The sequence below is a fragment of the Trachypithecus francoisi genome, unplaced genomic scaffold (assembly GCF_009764315.1).
Source record: "Trachypithecus francoisi isolate TF-2019V2 unplaced genomic scaffold, Tfra_2.0 Lachesis_group12, whole genome shotgun sequence".
Taxonomy (NCBI): domain Eukaryota; kingdom Metazoa; phylum Chordata; class Mammalia; order Primates; family Cercopithecidae; genus Trachypithecus; species Trachypithecus francoisi.
The window spans coordinates 15194522-15203202 of NW_022681457.1; the positions used below are offsets into that span (position 1 = coordinate 15194522).

The following is an 8681-nucleotide window of genomic DNA, read 5'->3' on the forward strand; positions in this document are numbered from 1 at the left end:
AAAATCAATTGCATTCCGTCCCAGATTGGAGACCCTGTCTTGGGTGACTGCTTTCTCAGTATGAGGAAGCTTTTTTTCTCTCTCTTCTGTTTTGTCTGTTAAAATTTCTACTTCTAAACTCACTCCTCATGTGTTTCCATGTCCTGAATTCTTTCTCAGTGTGAGACAAAGAACCATGGATTCCCAGACAACAGAGGCATTTTATTTGGGAGTTCTCATCCGGGATTGTGATCAGAACAGAAGATAGAAACATCAGAATGGTGGGTATGGAGCAAACCTCAAATCTGTCCTTTAATTTCAAGGTTCTCTTCAAACCAGTTTCCTTTCATAAAGAACCTTACCATCACAGGAAGCTGGGGGCGTCCTGGAGCAACTGAGAATTTCTGGCCAGTACATGCCCTGCTGTTATTCAAAGGCTTCTGGACTGAACACAGCCTCTGGCAGCCCATCCAGATGTTGGTAATGGGTCTCCTAATTTGCTATCCTGTTGCAATCTTTTTCTTCCTTTCTATCCACGGTCACTATGTCTCCTATTCTTTTTGTGTATGCAATGTGTGGAAACTTTTACAGTTCAGGGAAACAGATCTGTTAGGAAAGATCGGTAAATGACATAATAACTATCCCAATAGTTGTCTGTCTCTCTGTCTCTGTCTCTGTCTCTCTCTCTCTTTCCCCTCCCCGCTCTATCCTTCCTCTGCTGAGCACACAAATACCGTGTGCTAAGCCAACAGTGCCACCTGGTGGAGATAGAAATCCTCCTCATGAGGCACATTGTTGGTTCTTTGCCATAACACTGCACTTTTCCAATTCTCTCTTTTTGCACTGATAGAAAAGCCCTTTTTGTGAATGGGAAAGCTCTGCTTTCAACAATTAGGAATAAAATGTTTTCCATAGCCAAATTTTAGTTCTGATACTGTCCCATCAGCAGGAAAACCTGCCATTAGGTCCCTACATTAATTTAAGGTACCTATTCTATCTCCGATTAGAACAGTACTTAATTAGTAAGGACATTTTAAGAACAGAGTTAACCAGTACCACTTTTCCAATGGTAAATGTTTTAGCATGAGCCATAATAGCAGGCAACTGGCACATTCCCTCTGTTAAAGAAAGCTTGCTCAAAGGCAACCATTACAGTTTCTTCAGAGATCCATTTTTCAGGAAGCCAGGCAGATCACAGGCAGATAAGCTAAGGTTTTGTGGGTAAAGTGTGGCTAATTCCATCACTTCATTTATCCAGTTCCATGGCTTAGAGGGCCATGCCTACAACCAAGGGTGGCACATTTAACGTGGTGCCAGGACTTAGGAACCAAGGAGAGAAAACAGTTGGGGGGACGCTCCCACTGTCTTCTACTCTACTCTGGGTCACAATGAAAGAAGGGGGACTATAAGGACACTTTTATTCTCACTTCTTTTTTTACATGGCTAACAGAGCGTCTTCATCTTGCACCCCTCTGGAGTGCACTCTGAGGCACTATAACTCTTTTAACCTCGGGACTTTGAAGAGAAAAGCAACTCATTCTGTTTTGCACAATGACAGGGCATTTTTACTAAACCTTTACAAGCACTGTAACAGCAACCCAGTTTTTTTTAACAGCCATATCAGGCAGGCCTATAGAGAATAATCCCCAAGAATTAGAAAAGCAACTTTCAGGGGAACCATCTGAGAATCTGCCTAATTTGGGGCCCTTCAACTTCCCTTCTCATTACAGGACCTTAGGCAAATAGAGTAAGACTTAGGCCAATTTTCAGACAATCCTGATAGGTATATAGAGATTTTCCAGAATTTAACTCAGATGTTTCACCTCACATGGAAGGATGTTATGCTGCTCCTAAACCAAACCCTAACTGCAGCTGAAAAACAGGCAGCTCTGAAACCAGCAGAGAATTTTGGAGATGAGCAACATATCTCCTATAATACACCAAAAGAGAAGAAAGGAGATATGGAAAGTGAAGAAATAGCAGAAACACCATTCCAAATAGGAAGTGAAGCAGTACCTCTTGACAACCCTGATTGAAACCCCAATAGCTCTGCAGATGAATGGAAAAGAAAAACTAAGGCCAGACGTCTTAATTCCTCTAAACTGTCTATAATAGACTCAAAGCCAGATGAGAATCCTGCAGCCTTTATGGATAGGTTGAGAGGGGCACTATTAGCACGCATCTTTTTATCTCCTGATTCAGTCAAGTGACAACCCATTCTGAAAGATCGATTTATTATACAGAAAGCTCCCAGTATTAGAAGGAACCTACAGAAGCAAGCTATAGGAGCAGATAGCACCTTGGAAAACCTCCTGAGGGTAGCCACTTCAGTCTTTTATAATAGGAACCAGGAGGAGGCCCAGAAGAAAGAGAGAAAGCTCAAGAGAATGATAAAGCCTCTAGTAGCTTTGCAGAGTTGCAAAGTCCAGGATCCCAGAGGTGCATCCATCAATCTTGGTGTGGTAAGCTAGGGCATTTTAGTGTCCAAACAGCAAGAGGAAGCCACCTTGACCCTGTCTAGCCTGTAGTGGAGACCACTGGACATGCAACTGCTCCCAGAGATGGAGGTCACTGGGTTCAGAACCAGTCTCACAGTGGTCCAGAAAGACTGATGGGTCCTGGGGCTCAAACCCCCGGCTCCAGCAGCAAACTGCCGTTACAGCACAGGGGACACAGGTGATTCTGGAAATTATAGGAAGGAAAGTAGATCTCCTTCTAAAACACTAGAGCCAGTCTCTCTCTTTTCTCCTCTCTTATCCAGGCCTCCACTCTTCCCATAGCACAACCATAAGGGGTGTCTCAAGAAAAATTCTAATCCAATATTTTTCTCAACCTCTTATTTGCAGTTAACCTATTGTTTACACCTGCTTCCAAACCACTGTCACAATAGCTCTACTAGTCAGAAAAGCCTCCAATTTAACCCTAGGAAAAAACTGTTTACACCCCCACTTAATGTGGCAAAATTACTTTCCTCTAGAGGGAGCTCTTAGCTAACAAACAGCTGGTAAAGCAAGCAATACGTAAGGCAGGATAAGCAGTAGTCACTCTAAATAACATCTCTCTTCAGGTGCAGGTACCCAATCAGCTAAACAAACAGTTCTTACAAGAGCACTTAAATTAAGCAAGGGAAACATAGTTAACATTTACACCAATTCCAAGTATGCTTTTTTAGTCCTTCATGCTCATGCTGCCATTTAAAATAAAAGGCATTTTCTTACCACTAATGGATCTCCTATAAAATAATCACCAAGAAATTAACAGGTTATTATCCTCAGAAATAAGAGTGGTACATTATAGGGAACATCAAAAAGGGAACAGACGAAGTAGCCAAAGGAAATAGGTTCACTGATCAGGCAGCTAAGTCACTGGCAAGGCATCAACACACCTCAAAGTCTTCTAATCTAAGAAGACTCCATAAGATAAATTAAACCTCAGTACCTTCCTGCAGAAATAAAATAGGCCACTTCTCAGGGTATTCTTTCCAGTCCTCAGAAAGGCTGCAGTCAGAGAACGGCAAACTCCATTTGCCAGCCTTCAGTCAATGGGAAGTCCTTAAAATCCTTCACCAAGCTTTTCACCTAGGAAAGGATAACACTTATCAGTGTGCTCACAGATTATTTTCACGTAGAAAATCTCTAAATTAGTTAAGCATGTAACCTCTCTAGCTCACTTCCAACAGGAATTGACACAACTAGCAAAAGCCCAACCTGGGTTAAATAGTACCACCCTTATTTAACCCAGGAGATTTGGTATTAGTAGAAACTCTCTCCTCTCTCTCTCCTTCCCGAAGTGGTTAAAATGGCACATTATACATCTATACACATATATGTGCATGTATATACATATATAAACGTGTATATATGTGTATGTATGTATATTTGGTATACATAGATTTGTATATTTGGTATTAGAAGAAACTCTCTTCTCTCTCTCTCCTCGAAGTGGTTAAAAGGGCACATTATACATATATACACATATATGTGAATGTGGATACATATATACGTATGTATATATGTGCATGTATGTATACACACATGTGTATATATACACGTATCTACATATACACATATATGTGTCTCTACATATACACATATGTGCATATTTATATATGTATCTATATATTAATTTATATATATTCACATCTAATGAACATAAGTATGTATGTGTTTCTATATACATACTCAAGCACAATTTTTTGAAAAGTGGTGAAAAAAACCCCACTATGTAAAACACACCCACCCTAAGAATTTATACATATATACACATATGTACATGTGTATCTATGTGAATATATGTATATATGTGACATATATACACATGTATATACACATATACACATGTTTACATGTATATGTATATGTATATACATATATGTGTATATTTATAGATATATGTATCTATATTAATTTATATATATTCACATCTAATGAATATAAGTATGTATGTGTTTCTATATATACACTCAAGCACAATGTTTTGAAAAGTGGTGAAAAAAAAACCCACTATGTGAAACACACCCCCCCAATCAGATAGCCCTCATACACTTATATGCAGACCCCTCATGATATTATCTGCAGGCAGGTTCAAGAATTTAGGGACATGAGACAGTCCAGCAAACAGCACATGCACAACATAAATGTCTTTGCAGAGACTGAGAGCTAACCTGGAGGCATGAACCTCAACACTGCCAGGACACATACCCTCCCCCATGGATTCTGACTTTATCTGACCCAGCCCACCATCCAGATCTTGTTGTGGGGTTGGAGCAGAGGAAGTCACAAAGCCTGTTCCCTGGACACTCTGTGAGCACACAAGACCCCCCCATTAGGTCTCCCCACAGACCATCAGGCATTGTGAGGAGGACTCTAGCGTGGGCTCAGAAATCACACAAGAGAATGAGCCACAGAAACACTGAGCTAGAGGAGCTGGTTGCTGACATGGAACAGGGTCCTTGTAGTTCATGAGTCCAACCCGGTCTGAATTCCCCTCACTTCATAAACCAGGCACCCCTGAGAAACAGCTTTTTCCCACGGTCTCCTCTGTGGTAACACATTAGGATCCCTCAATGTCAAGATTCCAAAGATGGGAGAAACCTGGACAGCACACATCCCAGCTTCACCCTTCATCCCTCTCTCCCTCCCACCCTCCCAGGAAGCAGGGCTCAGGGCTCAGGGCTCAGGAGGAAAGGCAGAACCCAGTGAGGCCAGAGATGGTGAGGTGTCTGAAAGGTGTTCACTGAAAAAAGTGCATCCCCCTTTCATTCTAGCTGACAAGCCCTGTCCTGCACAGCTTCCTCCACCCTGAGGACTTCCCCAGACATCCTCTCTAACAAGGCTGACTGTTCCTTTCCCTTCCTGCTCACACTGAGGCCTGTCCTGCCTTCTGGGAAATGACAAATGCCCCAAAGTCAGCCAGAGCAGCCACCCCTACCAGGCTCCATAATGAGGCAATGTCCCTGGGTCACCAAGAGAATGAGCTTTCACTGTGTCCCAGTCCAGGGCTCTTTCCCTCTGAGAGGCTGGCTCATGAAACAGGCCACCAGAAATAAATCAGTGACTCCTCTATCCATTCTTATAATCACCTGACAGGCTCTTGCTCTCTTCACAGGCAAAGCCAATTTATCGAGAAGGTGATGTGTAGTAAAGAATAGTTCTACTTAGCCCAAGGTTGCCAAACAGGAGAACAGAAGTTTATTATGACTCAAATCAGCTTCCCCAATGGTTCAGAGGTTAGAGTTTTTCAAAAACTTTGAGGGGCAGAGGTCTAAGGAATAAATACTGTTGACTGGCTGGAGATGAAATCATGCAGGTAGGGGAAATGGTCTGTATTTGTTGAACGTGCTTCTGAGTGGGGGCCACATGACTGGATGAGTCATTAGTCATGAGTCTAGATGAGGTCAGCTGGTTGCCAGAATGCAAAAGTCTGAGAAACATCTCACAAGACAAATCTCAGGTTCAACAATAGTGTTGTTATCTCTAGGAGCAACTAGGAAAGTCACAAATCTTGTGACCTCTGGACACATGACTCCTGAGCAGTAAGAGATTATAGAAACTATGCCTGCATTTTAGCAGAATTTGGGCCCCTCCCATAATCCATGTCTTTTCTTAGACTTACCAAGGTAGTCCTTGGTAAATCTTGACAAGATTTACAAGGCAGCCCTTGATGAGGAGGGAGCTAATTTTAGAGAGGGACTATTATCATCCTTGCTTCAAAGTTAAACTATAAATTTCTCCCATAGTTACCCTGGCCTATGCCCAGGAATGAGAGAGGACAGCCAGCCTGAGGCTGGAGGTGAGATGGGGTCGACCAACCTGGCTTTCTCTCACCATCGTAAGCTTTGCCAAGGTGGTTTCACTTTCTACACTGACTCACCAGGGGGTCGTCAGAGGCAGAAGGACAGATCTGCAGTTTCCAAAGCCCATGGGCTCATTTCACCCATTTCACTCATGACTCTATCCTCAACCTGCTGTGGGGCTCATATCCTCCAGTCATGCCCTAGAGACTTCTAATTTCCGTTGGGCATGTAAGTAGCTTAAAATTTTTCACTCAGTTCTAACCACAAGTAAAAAGCTGAACAAACTCAAAAATCAACAACTCGTTTAGATTTCTCAGAGAAGCAAGGTCTCAGTGCTAATATGGCCCACATATTGGAGAGACCCACAGGCAAATACAGAGCAGCACACCATACCTGAGCAGAAACACAGCCACAGAAACCCCAGCGGGAACCAGTGCTGGGGTCAGAAAACCTGAACTGTAATTGAGGAAATTCTGGAGGCTCAATGTGGACACAGCACAGAGATAAACACACCAGTGGATGGATTAGTCTTGGGAGGAGGGGGACAGTTTTATGACTCTTAGCTCCTGGAGCTCTACCAGGTTCTCACAGTCAAGGTCCAAAAAGAATCCCCACATCCTTCTTGTAGGAAGAAGGAAAGAAAACCACTTGGAAAGTTGTCAGTGAATTATATTCTTCTTGGAAAGACCTATACTTAAGAGAAACTATTTTACTGCAGCCTAATTAGCTGGGGTTTGATGGGAGCTTAACTGGCCAGGGGGAGGGGAAATATCTAACTCCAGCCTCCTCAAGTCATTGTATCCCACCTAATGGAAAGAAAATCCTGAGAGGCATTTGTGACATTCACAGCCCAGGACACAGACCTCATCCAGAACCACAGAACCCTTCCCTCCCCACACTCACCACTATATCACTGAATGCCTGCTCACTCAAGCCGCTTTTACCGAGTACATCATGTGTGGTTTTCAAAAAAATACAAGACAGACTATGGCAAAAGAAAATGCAGTTTGCAAGACAGAGCAAGGATCAGAACCAGGCACAAATGTGGTAGGGATGTTGAAATTATCACACTGAAAATTTAAAACAACTCTGGTTAAGGATTATGATGGAAAAAGTAGACACCTTTCAGGAATAGATGGATGATTTAAGCAGAGATGGCTGTTCTAAGAAAGAACCAAAAGAAATACTAGAGATTAAAAACACTTTAAGAGAAATAAAGAATGTCCTCCAAGGGCTTACTGGTAGGCTGCACACAGCTGAGGAAAGAATCTCCAGCTTAAGCGTGTGTCAGTAGAAACTTCCAAAATGGAAACAGCAAAGTTTAGCAAGAGAAAAAAAAGTAGAACAACATATTCAGCTTCATATTCAATATTTTGTATTGACAATAGCATATTTTATATTCTGTAGTTGTATTTTATATTTTGTAGCCTAAAAGGCTATAACATACACATAATGGGAATACTGGTGGTTCCTAGGACCAGGTGGAGCTGGCCAGATGGGTGCTATCTGATTTACTGCCTGTTTCATGCACACCTGTGTATTCATAACAACATTGTCATAAGGTGGGGTCCTTCGGGTGGGGAGATGCATGAGCCACTGCTGCCTCTCTTAGACTCTGACCAATTTAAACAAAGTTAATCAAACTCCAGTTGTTTGACCCTGCTCAATTCACGCTTCACCAGTGTTGCTGCTCAATTCACACTTCAGAAGTCTGTGCTTCTCCCACACAGAGCAGGTGGCCCCATGGTCTCTGAGCCCTCAGATCATCATGCATCTGTCTTTTGACACACGGACCTGCTGTGGGCTTTTAAGGATTTGGATTGGCTGAGAGGTGGGAGATGTCAACTCTAATTGGAAAATGCTCATGGAGAAATCAATGGTGCCACACAGAGGAATCTTCTCTGTTATCTGCACAGCGAATCTGCTCAAGTCTTATGTCACCAGCAACCCCGTAGAGGATGAGAAGGCTATGGTCTTAACCTGTGAACCTGAGACTCATGGCACAGTCTACATGTGGTGGATAAATGGTCAGAGACTCACAGTCAGTCCCAGGCTGCAGATGTCCAATGACAACAGGATCCTTGCTCTACACAGTGTCACAAGGAGTGACACAGGACTCTGTGAATGTCAAGTGAAGAATGTAGTGAGTACCAGCCACAGTGACCCAGTGACCTGGATGTTCTCTATGAGTATCCTCTTTTCCTTCATGGCCAAGGCTGCCAGCCCAAATCCACATAACCCGAGGCCAGGCCTCTCAGTCCCTCTCAGGTCCAAGTATGAAGACATTTACCCCTGGACCCCCAAACTGGCCATGACTTCCTATCCCAGGCAAACCTGGGTAGGCCCACCCTTGACCAAGGATAGGAGGGGAGGGGCTTCTCCGGTCATAGGAGACTCTGGTTCCACA

General features: G+C 43.1%; 1 long non-coding RNA gene across 1 annotated transcript; it reads right to left on the bottom strand.

Moving 5' to 3' along the window:
* Window positions 1–341: 341 nt before the first annotated feature.
* LOC117091927 lies at window positions 342–8401 on the bottom strand. Its single transcript, XR_004440573.1, has 3 exons — window positions 8315–8401; window positions 3418–3557; window positions 342–585 (listed from the first exon to the last, which is right to left on the bottom strand). It is a non-coding gene; the product is annotated as an uncharacterized LOC117091927 (long non-coding RNA).
* Between the last annotated feature and the right edge of the window lie 280 nt (window positions 8402–8681).